Consider the following 17,326-nt stretch of genomic DNA (forward strand, 5'->3'; position numbering starts at 1 on the left):
GGAACAACACCAAATAATCAGAAAATTTGAAAAAAATATATTAAGGTCTGGAACGAACAAAACGTCCTGAACAATCTCATACTACCTGTGTGGTGTAATTGATCACGTTTTATTTAATACGTTGAATAAGCGTATACCTACATAGAAACTGATTAATCTAACCCCTGTCTATTTTAAAGTCATAGTTTAAATTTTATAGGATTCTTTAGCATTTGGGGTGAGATTGTTTGGTGTGGGTGAGAATGATCAATGAAAAATGATTATTGCTACGATGTAAAAAAATACAAGATTAGACTTTCAAATTAAATATTTATTTTCTGAATCAAAAACAAGAAAGAAATACCAACAGTTCTCTCTTGTTTTACCACAATTGACACGCAGGGTGAGATTGTTCACGGGGTGAGATTGATCATTCGATGATCAATCTCGCCCATACTAAGCGATTAATCTAACCCCTTCGAACAAATTAAAGTATAACCACATAATTCACGATCGAAAATATAACTTAATTTCGGAATATAATTGGCAGAAACATTAACAAATAGCGCCATGTAATCAGTGTGTTCGTTACTATATCACAATTTGACTTACCAATCAAAGTTCTAGAAGTTGTAAATGAAAGCAAAAACAGTTAAACAATTTGAATGTATTTTTTAAACAAAATACAGCGATTTAACGACGTGACCTGTACACATTCCCTTCGGTCAGGGGTGGATGGGCCATATCGGAAAACGGGAAAATTTTCGGTGGGCCGGTGCCAAGTTGGGCCGGTGGGTCGTTCCCGATCAGAGCTCAAAAAAGATTTGATTAGCAAAAAATTTAATGGTTAAACTTCTAACTAAAGTGACGTAAGATCCTTAGTGACTCCTAGTTATGGAGTCACTAATCAATTTGCATCAGTATAATCGTTAGTTGCTTTTAAACATAAACACCAATTTGTAAAATAACTATTGTAAAATGTCTTTCTCTGGACGGGGACGGACTAAAAGCCAAGTCTGAGAACTAAAAGCCAAGTCTAAATTGTTGTTTAAAATGTTACTAAAATGAATTTGCTAAACATAATTTCTCTTTATCGAGTTTCAAATAAGTCCAATCGAGTTATTAAAGTTTGGAAATTTAAAAAAATATATTTATTTTTAAAAAAATTTGAGCCATAATTTTTCGGTATTTGCATCTCTTTTAGTGCCGTAATATCAGAGATTAAGAAACTATACCGTGGGAAAATTTGCGGTGAACAGGAAGTTCTAAAAGTTTTCTAAAATATACAGGAAAATTTAAAAGAAAATGCTCGATTTTTAACATTTTTTTTTGCAAAAAAACCCTCATAAACGTGTCCCTGGGGTCGAAATACACCACCCCTGAAAATATTTGCACTTATTTAAGGTTTACACTGATAGTTTTACCCACTATTCTTTTATTAATAACTAATAAATATGACTAACTGGCAGCAAAAAAAAAAGAATGAATAAATAGCATTAGGTATATTTAAATAGTCTCGATTTAAGTGTATCTAAGAATACGGTAGCGTAGATTGACAACTGGGAGCCTCGGTGCAATATTTTTCGAGCTCCTCTTTGTAAAAAGGTGGACGAATTTGATGCGAACTCTGCGGTTGACGGAGAATCAGAAAACATATCTATGCTTGGCTTGACTTAGGGACGGACTAAAATCCAAGTCTGAGAACTAAAAGCCAAGTCTAAATTGTTGTTTAACATGTTGCTAAAATGAATTTGGTAAAAATTATTGAGACAGCAGAGAATAAAATATTAATATGTCTCGAAAATAATATTCTTATTATGGACTGTAACATAGCATTACATCAGAACACATATATATCCACTGCCTAGGTATTGCCTAGGTTTTTTTCGTTTGAGTCATGGCATATCAACTATATAATAACCCAAAAATGCTGCAGGTTTAATGGCGACCGCGGTTCATTCAGTTAAAAACACGTATACACGAGGAGGCTGCTACTGTAGCAGAAAAGAGAGAATTTCTTTCTACAATGTGTAAGAAAGTTTATACCCGAAAAGCTAAAAGTAATGTATTTCACAGAGAATTGGGTCAGCTGAACTGAACGAATCAGGAAGTGTTAAATTTTCTCAAAATCGTGACTCAAAATCGTAGTCTATTCAAGATCAAATTCCCGTTCTCGATAATGGAAATAAAGCAGTGGAACCCTGTAAAACTGAGCCATTTTGTAGTAAAAATTCAGATGTCCGACACAATATTGGTCTTTACTAAAATTTTGATCAAGACAATTTATTTTTTTTTAACCCGGAGGCAAAAGAGCTTTTTCGTACGAGCGAAAAACACCCTTACTTATTAATAAATAACTTAACCATTAATAAATAAAATATCTTTCTTCGTTATGGTCATTTTGTTTTTGTGGATTTGGGCCGGTTGCCTGTTTTTTCCGGGCCGGCTTCCACTTCCCCATCCACCCCTGCCTTCGGTCACGTTTCTAATAAACACACTTGGCGGTTTAACATTAAACGAACCCACGATTCGCGCGCTACATTTGAATTAATAAAAATGCAACCAAGTGATCAGTCTCACTCCCGGAGATCAATTTCACACCAAACGACGGAACTAAAAATATTAAAAAAAATATCTGTAATAACCAAGTGTACAAACAAAAAACTTAAATACTCTAAGATTTTGTATTACCTCCCCCGGCTGCTATAACCAACTATAACTGTCTGATGTAGACGTCGCGTCGGTTCATACTTTTAATAAGTCTGCAAATATATTGTGTTATGTTTTTCCATTCTTCTTAAAGGACCAAGCAAATATATAGAATTTTGAATTTTGACCATCTTCAACAAGATCAATGACTTTTGCACAATCTCCGACACTAAGAACAATATTCAATCATACACAACAATAATCACCAAAGCTACCTCGTCATTATGAAGAATAACATCAAAAAAAGTAACGATAATTGAAAACATTTCAAAATATTTGTGGAAAATTCGTTTTGCTCTCAAAAATTAACCAAGAGATGTGTTGACATGAGTCAAAAAACAAAATATTCAGAAGACATGGTTCTGACCGAAAAATAATGTTTTAGGAAAATTTGCTCACAAAATTTTTGCACAGGGTGTTTTAAAGATAGAGTAAAAAACAACCCTTCGATTAACCCTGTATAATAAGTCAAATATTAAAGTTTATAATAAACTGAGTTTTCGAACTAAAGTTGATACATTTATATACAGTTTGTTAAAAAAAATCAAGGAAATAGAACTAAAAATTTAGCGGCGGCTTTTTTGTCATCTGAGTGTATAAAAATGTTTGACCACTTTATTTTTAACGGGTCAACTTTCGTTTAGCTGAAATCAGTTGTTAAAAAAAAAATTGTCTTTAAAAAGCTACTGTGAACTACGGAAAACACAAATTTTCCTGCGGAAATGCAAAATACTGTTTTCATTTTCCAAGGAAATTTATTAGACTTTAGAATACCGGGTATTAATCAGTTATATAAAAAATAAATATATTTTTGCTTTTTGGAAGCATTCACGAATTGAGGGAAATAAAAATTTTCTTGCGGAAATAAACGGTATCCATTTTCTGAGAAAATTTAATGTACTTTAGAATAGCTGAAATTAGTTATATAAAAAATCAATATATTTTTGCCTTTTAGAAGCGTTTACAAACTCAGGAAAATACAAAATTTCCTGCGGAAATGCTTGATTTTCATTTTCCATTTTTGTAAGCATAAATACATAAAAAAATATCTTTTTATCACTTTTGAACTAAAAAAAAATAATTTAAAAGTGTCTAAAATGCTAACCAATCTAATAATAAATCTAATAATATTTTTACAAAATCACACTTAATTATTAAAATATAAAAACCACAGCTTAACACCCTCCACAAAGAAAAGCTAACCAAAACAACCCAAATCCTAACCAATCTAATAATATTTTTGCAAAATCACAGTTAATTATTAAAATATAAAAACCACAGCTTAATACCCTCCACAAAGAAAAGCTAACCAAAGCTACCCAAATGCTAACCAATCTAATATTTTTGCAAGATCACAGTTAATTATTAAAATATAAAAGAAAACTGCATGATCCACTGATTTTTTGTTTTGAATCAGCCCTATTTACGGAAAGCTTTAATAAAAAACAAAAAGTGCAACATTCCGAGGTACTTATAGTTTACAAGAACCTATATTATCTATTCTACAAGAATTGTTATTCCTCCGAAAAATGTTTTACCCTACCCAGCACCCCTTTTCGCTACCGGGTCTCGTAAGCTTCTAAACTGAAAAATGTATGAAAAACAAAGTGCACATAATGATATTGACACATTTCCGCAAGATTTTTTTTGTATTTCTTTGCTCGTAAAGGCTCGTATAAAACAAATATAAGTTCATTTTTCATGTAACTGATTTCGGCTATTCTAAAGTCAAAGCATTTCTTATGTAAAATAAAAATAAAATATTTCCGCAGACACTTTTTTGTGTTTTTATGTTTAGAAAAATGTCTAAAACACGAAGACTAGTTTTGATGTAACAGATTTCGTCTATACTAAAGTCCGAAAAATGAAAATGACGCATTTCCGCAGGAAAATTTTTGTATATTTGTACTCCTAACGCCTTCTAGAACGCATATATAAAGTCATTTTTTATATAACAGATTTCAGCTAAACGAAAGTTGAGCCTTTTTAACTATGATCGACTAAAAAATACGTTAATTTAAATTACAAATGGCTATTATTGATACTGTACCCTTATTTTTATAATTTTAGTTATAAAATGCCATCGATGTGGTAATTCGGAGCAGATTTTTCGATTATACAAAATTATAATAGGATTAGAAAAGTCAAGCTAATAATGATGCAATTTTTTCGGCAGAAAAAATAATACCAAAAAATATTAATTTATTACGTACTCTGTCACAAACTCACCTTGCAATTTAGAAATATAAATATCAAGATACATAATTTCCGACATCCTTAACAGAATATTATAAACTAATATCAGTAAATATAGATATATAATCTTCAATAGCCGTAAGATTACACGACAGCAATTTAACTGATAACTAGAACAAATAACATGGAAGGTTATAACCACAATAAGCGAGGAGCAAAATACAATTAGATAATTTTTTAAATAAACATTAATTATCCGTTATCAGTAAATTTTATAGACAAACAAGTGTATTTACTTTTGTTAAAATAGCAGTAGTAACAGTAACAAATTAGAACATACTTACGCAAATGCAACTACGGTAAACTAGATATAGGTTCGAATTTGTAGCGTGACGTTTCAAAAAGCAGATTATTAACGCAGGACAGATGTCAAGGTAAATAAGCTTAATTTATATGTATGTGGATGAAACTTATATGCAAGTGAAATATGAAATACCTATAGAATTACAATTTTAGGTAATAATAAGTTTGCTTTTAAAATACCTCTAAGTATATAATTAATTATGATTTTCTGTCAACGATTCTCTCTTTATTTTGAATATACAGGGTGTTCCAATATTCCCTGGACATAGACCTACTCCCTGGACATAGACCATACCAATAGGTATGGTAGGCTATTAAGATCGGCAAAAAAAAGTTTTTTTAATTTCACTCAAAATGACTTATTTGGGTCATAAATGACCTAAATACAAAATATTTTCATGGTGTCTGTCTGTCTGTCCGTCTGTAAGACGATAACTCAAAAACCGCTAAACAGATTTTAACCAAATTTGGCACAAGAATACTGTGGCACCCGAGAATCTGGCCTAAGAACTAATGTTCTTGGTGGGGATGGGGGGTTGGTAAGGAGGTATGAGAGGGGGTTAAAATTTAAAAAAATCGTAACTCCAAAATTACAGTACCTAGCGAAACGCGGTTTTCAATTTAATATTGGGAATAATATTTGCAACAAAATTTGTAATAACATCAATATCAGTCGCAGTTTTTGAGATATTCCGTGTTTCCGTGGTCCGTTTTTGAGAAAATCCGTGTGGAGAACTCCAAACTCCCATCGGACGCGACCACAGGTGGCGGATAGGGGAAATAACCGCGGACCAAAATTGGAAAAATTCCTTTACTTTGAAACTTAAAGAACTGCCTACCAATTTTTATTGACATATTTTAGTATGGGCGGCTATACGTGCCTCCCGGCGCCAATTTTTTAAGATATTTTAAGATCCGTTATTCTGATTTGAATAAGATTTGGGGTACCTATATTTTGCTAAACGGTTTAAGATTGGACTTTTACAAAAATCAACAAAAAATACGGGACAGGTAAAAACTACTCCACCCCTACATAAATTTTATTAGAATTATTTTCCAACTACACCGACGGCGGATTTATCTTTTGTAAAATGATCCTTCTAGCATTTATTACCACTTGTTTATAGCTATTCCTACACATAACATTTTATCTGTCAGTTTTGCATGTTAGATAAAACGGGAGACCGTTTAGAAAACTGACAGTAGATCTCAAGACGACACGATGTGGCAAACAGCTTCCAACGTTGAACACTGAGTACACGGATATTTACCAAATCATGTGGGCGCACAGAGGTAAGACATCCGTATCCATCGTTGGAAGCATGCCACGTTTGGGCTCTCATCAGTAAATTTCACCCGCGTCAAAGGAGCTTCCAATGTTGGAAGCACTGCTCGATCCGCTCTCAAACATTTGCGGCATCGTGTAGAAGACGCACTTGAAAATTGCAATATTGTCAAATATTATGCCAACGTTGGACGCATCATGTAAGGCCGGCTTTACACGGATGTCTTCAGGTGGCTGATATATTACTAGGGATCAGTAGCGGCCTCGATTTTAATATTATACCGTGGTCTCTTCACGTTGCAAAATCTTTGTATTGCTTTTTTTTTGCCAAAAATACGTAAGTACATACATAATAGGCATACATATAGAAAGATTAATTATTCGTTTTTTTTTGTGTTAATAAATGTGTGACAAAAGTTTTGGTTATTACATTAACTTCGTGAGCACACCTAAATTTTCTTTTATTCATTCACTTTTTGAATTAGTTTTTTTTACTAGAATTATTTCTAAAATTTGGAGTGCAATCAAGTGGTTCAAGTCAAGAATACGTACGACCGTTGATTGAAAGAACTTCTTCCTTCAGTCAACGGTACGACATAGTGATTTAATTTCACAAATGTAGTGCCAAATTTGCGTCCAGCGCTGGAACAAACGTTCATCCCATCGTGTAGAAGAGACACTTGCTAATTGCAATATTTTCAAAAACTGTATCAAATGACTGAGTTCTACGCTACCTCAATATATAACGAAAAATCAGACAAAGGTTATTTTTTTATTAACTAGAATATTCTCCAAATAATTAGGTTCAGCTAATTTAAAGGACTAGTTATAATAAATATCTAATTATCATAACTAGTTCTTTCTTTAGGTATACCCCCTGAAACAATTTTGTTGGTCCAACAATTTTATTTATAAGTAAAAAATTACTATAAACCTGGTATCTGTTTGGACTCTAAAGGTCGATTTACTATACCTTCCGTTTCCATTCTATACCCATTCTATATCCGTTCCGTATTTTTTATTGTATTGATGCTATACGTAAGCTTCCGTTCCGTATCAGTTTCATACTTTTTATTGTACAGCTTATATCATTATCAAACTTTCATTTTTAGAATTTGTATCTTTTGAAAAAAGTAATAGATTTAATTAAGAGGTGAAAGAATAAATAAATGTCAGCAAAATGTTCACAGAGCTGGTACAAATGTGAGAACTTGAGGACGCTGTTTCCGATACGCTTCAGTCCGTCCGCCAACAAAATGTATGGAAGGAAAGTATATGGAACGGAAGGGAAACGGAAGGTATAGTGAGAATCAACCTTAATCCAGTAGAATTTATAAAAAAATGTATTTTAGAAAATACATCCCTTTTCCAGAATCTCTGAGGATGCACCACGAGAAGAAATCTTAATGTGGTACTGACACTTGAAAACCATAGATGCACATTGATCATAACAATTGAAAAATTCCATGAAGATTTAGGAATTGAACGAAAAAATCGAGGGGAGTCCTGAAGTTCGCCGTGAAACTTTACTGAAGCTGACCAGAAGACTCAAATAATATAAGAAGCCCAGTGATCTAGTCTAGTCTCACACACAAAGCAAATTACACTGAAAACAAAAGATTAGATTTTTAATAATAGACATGCCTACAAAACACAGTAGCGCTAGCTTAGTACAATACATAGGTACACCAAAACACAATAATACTTACTGAAAACTAAATAGTTTGCATCTATTTATCCCTCCGCAACTTATTTGAATTTAAAAACATCTATGTAAAAAATATATTGTAATAATATAAAGAAGATTTTTAATTTATTACATTATCCTCATAATAGTAAAGGCTTATTAAAATAACTCAATTCCTATTAATTGGTGTACAAAAAATATCACAATTAACTTGGTATTAATTAAACTAAACGAAATAAAATTGGCATGAAATTTAACTTTCCGGTTCAGTAAAATTAAAAACAATAATTTGTTATTACAGTTAGTTTATTTTCCACCGGAATTATTTATATTCAATCTGCAACAACACATTGATATAATTAGAACAGGGTATTTTTAAAGAACTTTAAACTTGTGTGAAAAGTAATACCCATGTAACAAGTAATAACTACTGACTTGTGGTTTCTTTGTTCTCAATATCAACGTATAGTTTTAGTATTGGTTTTGCATTAAGAACAGAAATAGAAAATCTGAAAAAATACAAAATACTCCTTCAGCAAAAACTCATCGGTGCTGGCGGTTAAATAAATAATTAATGAAAGTTTACTTTACTTACGAAATGGTCTTTTTATGATATTTTTCATTAATAATGCCTCTTTAATAAATAATTATTGTTCTCGACGAAAAATATTTCATTCACAGTATGGTATGATAAAAAGTTAGAATAATACTTAAATTATTATTATAAAATCAATAGAAAATATACATAATCAAACTACCTCTGTTATTAAGTAACTCAAGAGTAAAAATCATGTGGTGAGTGTGTCCAATCTGTTATACAGGGTGTCAATACAGAAATAAGTGCAAGTATTTTAACTGGTGTTATAGTTTATATATAACCATATGGTTTATTTTGCGGAAAAAAAAGTTGAATTTTTTTTGACAATTTCCGTAAAGTATTGAAAAACTTTTGAGTGACGCCTGTTCAGTTTACGGAAATGTGTTTTTAGTGCTACGAGAGAATGCAATGTTGCCGCCTCCTACTTTATCCATATTCTGTATATTTATAAGTTATAAGTTACAAGTTCACATTTTTACATTTCTCCAAAAAAATACTTAAATTCATTTTATTCACTTTGGATTTTTTAATCATTGTAGATTAAAGGACTCCAAGGACTCACTTAAAGAGGTTTAAGTGAGATGAAGATCATCGAGACATTGATTTTTCACCGAACAGTAACCATAACTCCGATTCTGAATCTTTTACTTATAGAAGAGAGAAAATTGAATAATCAATACCAGAAAAGAAAGAGATCTGGTATATGTCAACCATATGTCAACGAAGAAATGACAAAAAACAAAAATCTCATGAATCAGATGTGCACGATCCATGTGCAGCAAATGCAGATCCTATATTAGCATGTACTGTATTTGAAAAAGTTAAGGTCTTAACAGTTTTGTTGAAAATAATTTATGTTTATTACTTTAGCTTCACATTTGAGTTGTTTGTACTTTTAATAATATGGTAAAATCATAAAATATATACCTATGTTTTTAATTTATATGTGTTTCTCAGCCAAGTTATATTTCTGTTGTCAAAAATTCCTAAAAAATGCGTTTTACTTTATTTTTGTGTCCGTTCTTATTAATTTGTTGAAAATGAATGAAATTGTTTTTTCACAATTTTGAATATAATATTGGAAACAGTGTTAAAATAACAAGCTTTTTATAAACTCTCTTCATCATGTATTTTTAACTAAAAAAAAATGGGGTCCGTCACCCCAGCACGCCATAAGCGGTACAAAAATTCACCAAGCCATCGCCATCGCCATCGCCATCGCCATGCCAGTTGGAGGCTAAGTATTTTGTATTATATTGTCTAGGTATTGAAATATAAGAAATTACTTACTTGCTATTAAAATAATGATTGATCATTGATTAATCAATGATGTTGCTATTAGTACTTACAACATGATTGAAATAAAACGGCGTCAGCAATGGCTATGAAATGAAAATCTCTGTCATTTTATAGGTTAAATTATATAAGCATCGTCATTTTCAAGCCAACTCTTCTTCTTCATATGCCTTCTCCTCATCGGAGGTTGGCGACCATCAATTGGAATTCCGCCCTGTCTTGAGCCAAACGGATAATTGCACTGGCCTCTCCTATATTAAACCACTAGCGCAACTTCCGCAATCAGGAAAACCGTTTACGCCCGATGCCTCATCGTCCTTCAATGTTTCCCTCAACGATCAGCTGTAGGAAACTATATTTGTTATTTCGAAAAATATGACCAAAATATGCTGCTTTTCGTCGTTTTATTGTAGTCAATAGTTCTTGGACTTTACACATTCTTTCTAATACTTCGAGGTTTGTTATTCGTTCGGTCCAGGATATTTTCAACATTCGTCGGTAGAACCACATCTCAAATGAATCCAAGCATGACATGGTCCGTGCTTTCAATGTCCATACCTCGACTCCGTATAACAATGTAGAGAGTACATAGCAGTTGGTAGCTCGCCATCGAGTAGTCAGATTCATGTCTCGGTTGCAGAGCAGAGTTTTCATTTTGAAAAAAGGGATCCTGATGAAGAAATCAAACATAGAATTGAAATAGCCAGAAACACTTTTTATCGTTCAAACACGTATTTATCATTCAGCCAGCAACCCAAGTACTTAAATCTTCTTACCCTTTCTTTATTTTGATCTTCCATTTGTATCCTGATATTTTCAATATTTAGTTTGCTGATAATCATAAATTTTGTTTTGTTTATATTTATTTTAAGACCATGACTCTGACTAATACTGCTAACTCTGTCCACCAGACACTGCAAATCTTTCTCAATGCCAGCTAGGAGCACCGTATTATCAGCATATCGGATGTTATTAATAGGTTTACCATTCACCTTTATTCCCACTTCTAAATCTTCCAACGCCTCCTGGAATATCGATTCAGAATATAAATTAAACAGAAGTGGCGATAATATACATCCTTGTCTGAAGCCTTTAAGAATTTCTATATCCGTTGTTGACATATTTCCGATTTTTATATAAGCTGACTAATTCCAATATAAGTTTTTAATAATTCTAATGTCTTTGCCATCTAACCCAATCTGCTTCAGTAAATGTATCAGCTTGTCATGTTTCACGTTATCAAATGCCTTCTCATAATCTATGAAACATGCGAAGGCACTTGTCTGCTGATCGAGGCATTTTTGGACTAAAACCTGTATTGAGAACAAAGCATCTCTGATTTCCAGCCCACTTCTAAAGCCGAATTGAGTTGCACTTATATTTTCGTCAATCCTTCTCCATAGTCTAGAGTGCAGGACACGCAGAATCACTTTTAATGTATGACACATAAGGCTTATTAGACGATACTCGTTGCATCTTTTGGAGTTTGACTTTTTAGGGAGAGTTACAAATGTGGCTTGCAACCATTGTTTAGGTATCTTTCCGGTGTTGTAGATGCGATTAAACAATTCAAGTAGAAGATTCATATTTTCTTCGTCTAACAGTTTGGGGATTTCAACATTTAAATCATCAGGACCGACAGCTTTTCCATTTTTAGTTTCTGTCAAGGCTTTAACTAATTCTTCCTTTAGTATGTCTGGTCCGTCTAAGCAATTGTCCCATTGATCTGTTGACTCTCGATAATCATTAAAACATTCCGTTATGTAAGCTCTCCATATATCCAGTTCTTCCTGTTTATCTATTACCAGTTTGTTTTTATCATCAATAAGTTTGCCCGGTATTGTACGTTTATAAGTGTGTGTCGTCACCTCTTTGATCTTTCTATGAAGGTGAAAACTGTCGTGTTTTTGTTCCAGGGTTTCTATATCAGCGCACTGTTCGTTTATCCATTTCTTTTTAGCTTTTCTGATTTCACGCTTGATAATTCTGTTGATTTTATTATAATTTTCCAAGTTGTTCTTTTGTAATCCTCTTTCCTTCATTAATTGTAATATTTTATTGGTCATCCAGTCTTTCCTTGTATGTTTACTCGCCTTCCCTAGGATCTCTAACGTAGCATCTTTGGCTGTATCTCTGAGATTTGTCCATATTTTATCAGTTTCCATATTATTTATATGGTCTTTCAGACTTTTCAACTTGCTATTAATTTGTGTAGAAAGTTCATGTTTTTTATCGCTGTCCTTAAGAGCATTGAGGTTTATTTTATTAAATTCATTTCTACGGTTGATCGTTTTTAATCTGATTCTGAATTGCGCCACTACATGGTTATGATCTGACCCAATATCTGCCCCAGGATATGTTTTTACAGACTTTATGGCATTTTGGAATCTGCTATTAATCATGATGAAATCGATCAAGCCAACTGGATGCCATTTTTTTGGATGATACGGTATTATGGATGTATTTTTTTCAAAAAATATTTTTACAGACTTTTTTAACATTTTTCTGATATATTAATGACAAAGTGGTTGACATTTAACTTTGCCCACTTAATAACTGAAATATTTTAAGTCAATCCATAAACCAAACTAGTGTTATAATATTATAGAAACAATAATATAATTTTACCAAACAGTTTTTATAGAAAACAACAGCCAAAAATGGCCTGTTGCCTCTTGGCCTAAATGCATGTTGTATTCTTTCTGATTATTAGTCTATTTAATCTGACCTACAAATTCTAATAAAAATTTATGTATAGTTTAATAAAATTCTTGTCCCTCTATACCTACTATAAGAAAATTCGATATAAGACAAAGACAAAAAGTTCTTTAAAGAAAGCTTACTTACTGAGGAAATGTCACCTGTTTATTAATACAGGTAAAAAATTACCGATACTATTTCATTAAGTCTATGGAACTGGCCTACTTCGTACTTTCACTCAAGGAAATTAGATAATAAAGGTAAAGCGCTGGGTCTGGGCATTTCAATGCTAATGTCAACAGCAATTCATGAAACTATACAGAAATGAGTTATTTTTCATAGAGGTAATTGACTAGTTTCATATTATTAAAATATTAGCTAAGTATTAACAACTATTAACAAAATTACATTTAATATCATTTTTATAATGCTTTTAAAGCATCAAATATGTATTAACTAGTATTAGTAAATATATACAAAAACCATTCTTCTATATGATATCGATTTATATGATATAAATAATTTTTGACTATTTTATATTTTTAAAGCCGTTGGATGAAATGGTTGAATTAAAAAAATGACCTATAAACTGACAGTATTTAAAATTAATAGATAATTGATTTTTCATCTGTCTTACTAAATTCCAGTAGCGTGTTCACTTAGAACTTCCTTAGACATTTTCAAAATAAACAGTAGTAATTGTTAAATAAGTTAAGTTAGTAAAGTTATAAATTCTATAACGTGAGTTTTTATTTAAAAAAACAGATAATTTTACTTTAGTAAATAAGTACTACGAGTAGATTACAGTATAGCATAAAATAATTTAGGTAGTGTATTTAAGAGCTAATACAAAATTAACCCAACAGATTATCGCCATGATTGCTATGTAAATAACTGCTTATATACAGGGTGGTTATGTTGTCATCTACAGAAACAAATAATAATAATAATATAATAATAAACAACGCTTTATTGTACAAAAAGCCAAAATACCTTCATCGACATATCAAAACAAAAGCACAAAAAATATACAAATAATAAAAAATATCATACAATACAAATCAATTCAAAAAAGATTACGTCATTAAAATTACAAATAAAACATACATGGTCATTGCAGAACACAAGCGTATCAATAAAATTTTACAAAAGGAAAATTGTAAATGGATAAAATCATGTAAGAGTTATAAAATATTAAATACTAGACCTTTAACCAGTGCGTGAGATGATGAAAATTTTAAAATTCAAAATTGTTTATGATTAAACATCAACAAAAAACTCGTTTACTGCATATAGAGCTCTCTCCAGTAAGTATGATTTCAGAGCTTTGCGAAATGCGGGAAAGGATGAAAATGACTTGATATTCAAAGGCAGATGATTGTACATTTTTTTGGTATTGTACAATATTGAGCCCTTAACTAGTTCTGAGCTCGGGGTTGGCAGATAAAGATCGTGCTTCGCATTCCTAAGTGGATAGTTGTGAGATGGCCTTTCCGGAATAGCAGATATTATGTGCTTACGGATTAAGCAAACGGATTCAAAAATGAATAAGGAAGGAAGAGTCAGTATTTTGAAATTTTTCTTTGAGTTCTACTGTTCAGTCCCAATAATTAAATTCTTCAAGATAGACCACAAAAATTACAGCATGGTACACACGAGGAATTTAGATCTCTTAATTAAGAAGAAGACCAAATATGAGATGGGACCATGTGTAAATTAGCAGGGATAACTGGGACCCACATAGCCCATACAATAGACAACAATAGACTCTAAATATCTGAGAAGCCTCCTCCTGTAGCATAATGTCCATAATTGTAAATAGTTGAATAAGCTGAAAATAATCATAGCTGGTAGATCTCGATACAAGAAACATATTTTCCCTTTACCATTCTTCAAATAAGTCCAATATAGCTAACTTACACTATTTTGAAAATTAAAAAGGAATGATTTCAGAACCGGATTGAGCTAAAAAAAAGTTAATGAAATTTTTCTGGAGTTTTGTTCTTCAAAATGTGATATACTACCTATGTTCCCATCAATACATTAATTTTAAAACTAAATTTTAAAAAAGAATCATAAAAAATTAATTTTTTCAAAAAATTACAATTTTTAAATTTTTTTTTCCTAAAAATGTACGTGGCGTGTTCCCTCCAGAAAATATATGCATTTATTTGAGACTCGTATTACTAAATATATTATTATTATTAGAGTTGTTATTTCCTTCCTCTTAGGATAGTAAAATATTTCTGAATAAAAAACAAGTATTTTATTTATACATATATACAAACAATAAACATGGTTTATGATTAAACATAAACCTTTTAACATAATTTTCTATATTATCTCGAGTTCTTTATTAAAAGATAACAATTACATAAAGCATCGTCGATAAGTCTATATTGATGTAAAAATCTAATCAAGTTATCAATCTTAATGATATAAATATTTATTTATTTGTTTAAAAATAGAAATATACCTAAAGAGGATTTTTGTATTATCTTAAATCGCTAATCAGTAACATAATAATATATGTAAAATTAATGTTAATATAAAAGAAATTTAGAATTTAAACTACACAATTATTTCTTAATTTATTATTTCGAAATACACATTAAATTAGTGTTATGCAGACTGGCCGGTCAGCGAGATACAATAACCCCCTCTCAATAATTATGATAATTATTATATTAAATACCTACTGAAATATTATTGTTAGTGATAACCGATTGAATTTATTAAATTATTATTGGAATGGCTACTAATATAAGTGAATGAGCAGACATCAGCCGTATCAAAGTTCTTGGCCACGAATGGCCGTCGTCTCGCCCCAATCAGTGATAAGGTGTGCTCTGGTGTTTCCCCATTTTCCCCACAGAATCGGCATTCGCCGTTGTTTCTCAGCTTCAGCCTACTAAGGTTAGGTTAGGTTATTCGTTGAGGAGACAGTGTCCTGTTAGAAACGTTAACTTTTTCGAGTGTCTTAGACCGTTGGAGGAGACCCATTCCAAGTTACGGATGGATTTTTCCAGATTCTTCAGTTCCGCAAACAGAACGATTCTCGTCCAGTTACTGGAGTGTTCGCTCCTTTTCTAGCTAGATCATTTGCTTTTTCATTGCCTTCTATCCCTTGGTGAGCAGGCACCCCAGTAGGAGGACTTTATTTTCTTTGCCTAATTTGTTAAGCTTCTCTAGGCATTCTTTGACCAATTTCGAATTAATAGTTACTGAATTGATCACGTTTAGTACTGCTTGACTATCGGATAGGATGGCAATTTCCTGTTTCCTGTTCCGTTTTGAGTCCCTATCTAAGAACAATTTACGCATCTTTCGATAGCGTAAATTTCTGCCTGAAGGATACTGGGGTAGGTGCCCATTGGTTCGTAGTATTTAGTTTTCGGCCCAAATACTCCTATCCCTGTCCCTGCTTTGGTTTTGGAAGCATCAGTATACCACGTTATGGTATGGTCTTTTACATGCTGAGTAAGCGTTTCTTCCTTCCAATCTTTTTTATTACTCAATACCACAGTGAGGTGTTTCTCAAAGTTGTAAATTGTTTGTATGTCATCCACTGGGAGTTGGAAAAAAATATCGGAGATGGAGAACTAATCATTGTAAAACGTCTCAGATGTCAAAGCCCTGAGATTGTATGATGAGTTACAACTCGTTATAACTCAAGAAAGGGGGACACAATAGATCTGTAAGGTCGCAGTGATTAATCCCCCTCCCGGAGATACTACATTCTACATCTTATTTTTTACTAAAATGACATAATAAAACAACTAATTCACCACAATACACCAAAACGCTTTATTTTTGCAATGGACGCGCGTTTCTTTAACCACGTTGCCATGTTATAAGAGTTCTAATCATCTGCTGATTTCATTGATCAACTAGTTAAAAATATATAATATTTTATAACATATAATTTCGAACACTTGAGTTATTTTAAATAAAGTAAAAAATCATATTGGTATATGACATCACATATTAGGTTACAGACCTAAAAGTCAGTTGAAACGTGCGTATTTCGATAAACACAAATAAGGTGAAAGATCCCAAGGCAAAATGTAATATAGAAATTACAAAAGGGGTCTCTTACAATGTGTCAATGTGTTATTTAAAGATATACAAATTCAGTGTTAATAATAGGTCTAGTGGTTCTATATAGTAAAATAATTAATATACATTAATGAATTTCAAAATAAAGTTGCAATTAAAATATCAAATTTAGAATTTAGTTTGATACTTTCAGATATCTTTAAATACTTTTCATCTTAGTCTTCCTTCTTATTGATGTATTCATGGATTTAACAACGACTTTAACTTATTATGTAAAGTGACTGAATATAATAAATTTGTACTGTTTTAATTTCGTATTATATTTAACATATTTGTCAATCAAAAGTTTTTCATTTAATTAATTACTTGTCTTCAGTTCAATAAATCAACTTTCGATTATGGTATTCTGGTATATAATTTACAGATTCGTTCAACAATGTTCTGACACAATGGG

The sequence above is a fragment of the Sitophilus oryzae genome, unplaced genomic scaffold (assembly GCF_002938485.1).
Source record: "Sitophilus oryzae breed Bouriz unplaced genomic scaffold, Soryzae_2.0 scaffold_1059_pilon_pilon, whole genome shotgun sequence".
NCBI lineage: Eukaryota > Metazoa > Arthropoda > Insecta > Coleoptera > Curculionidae > Sitophilus > Sitophilus oryzae.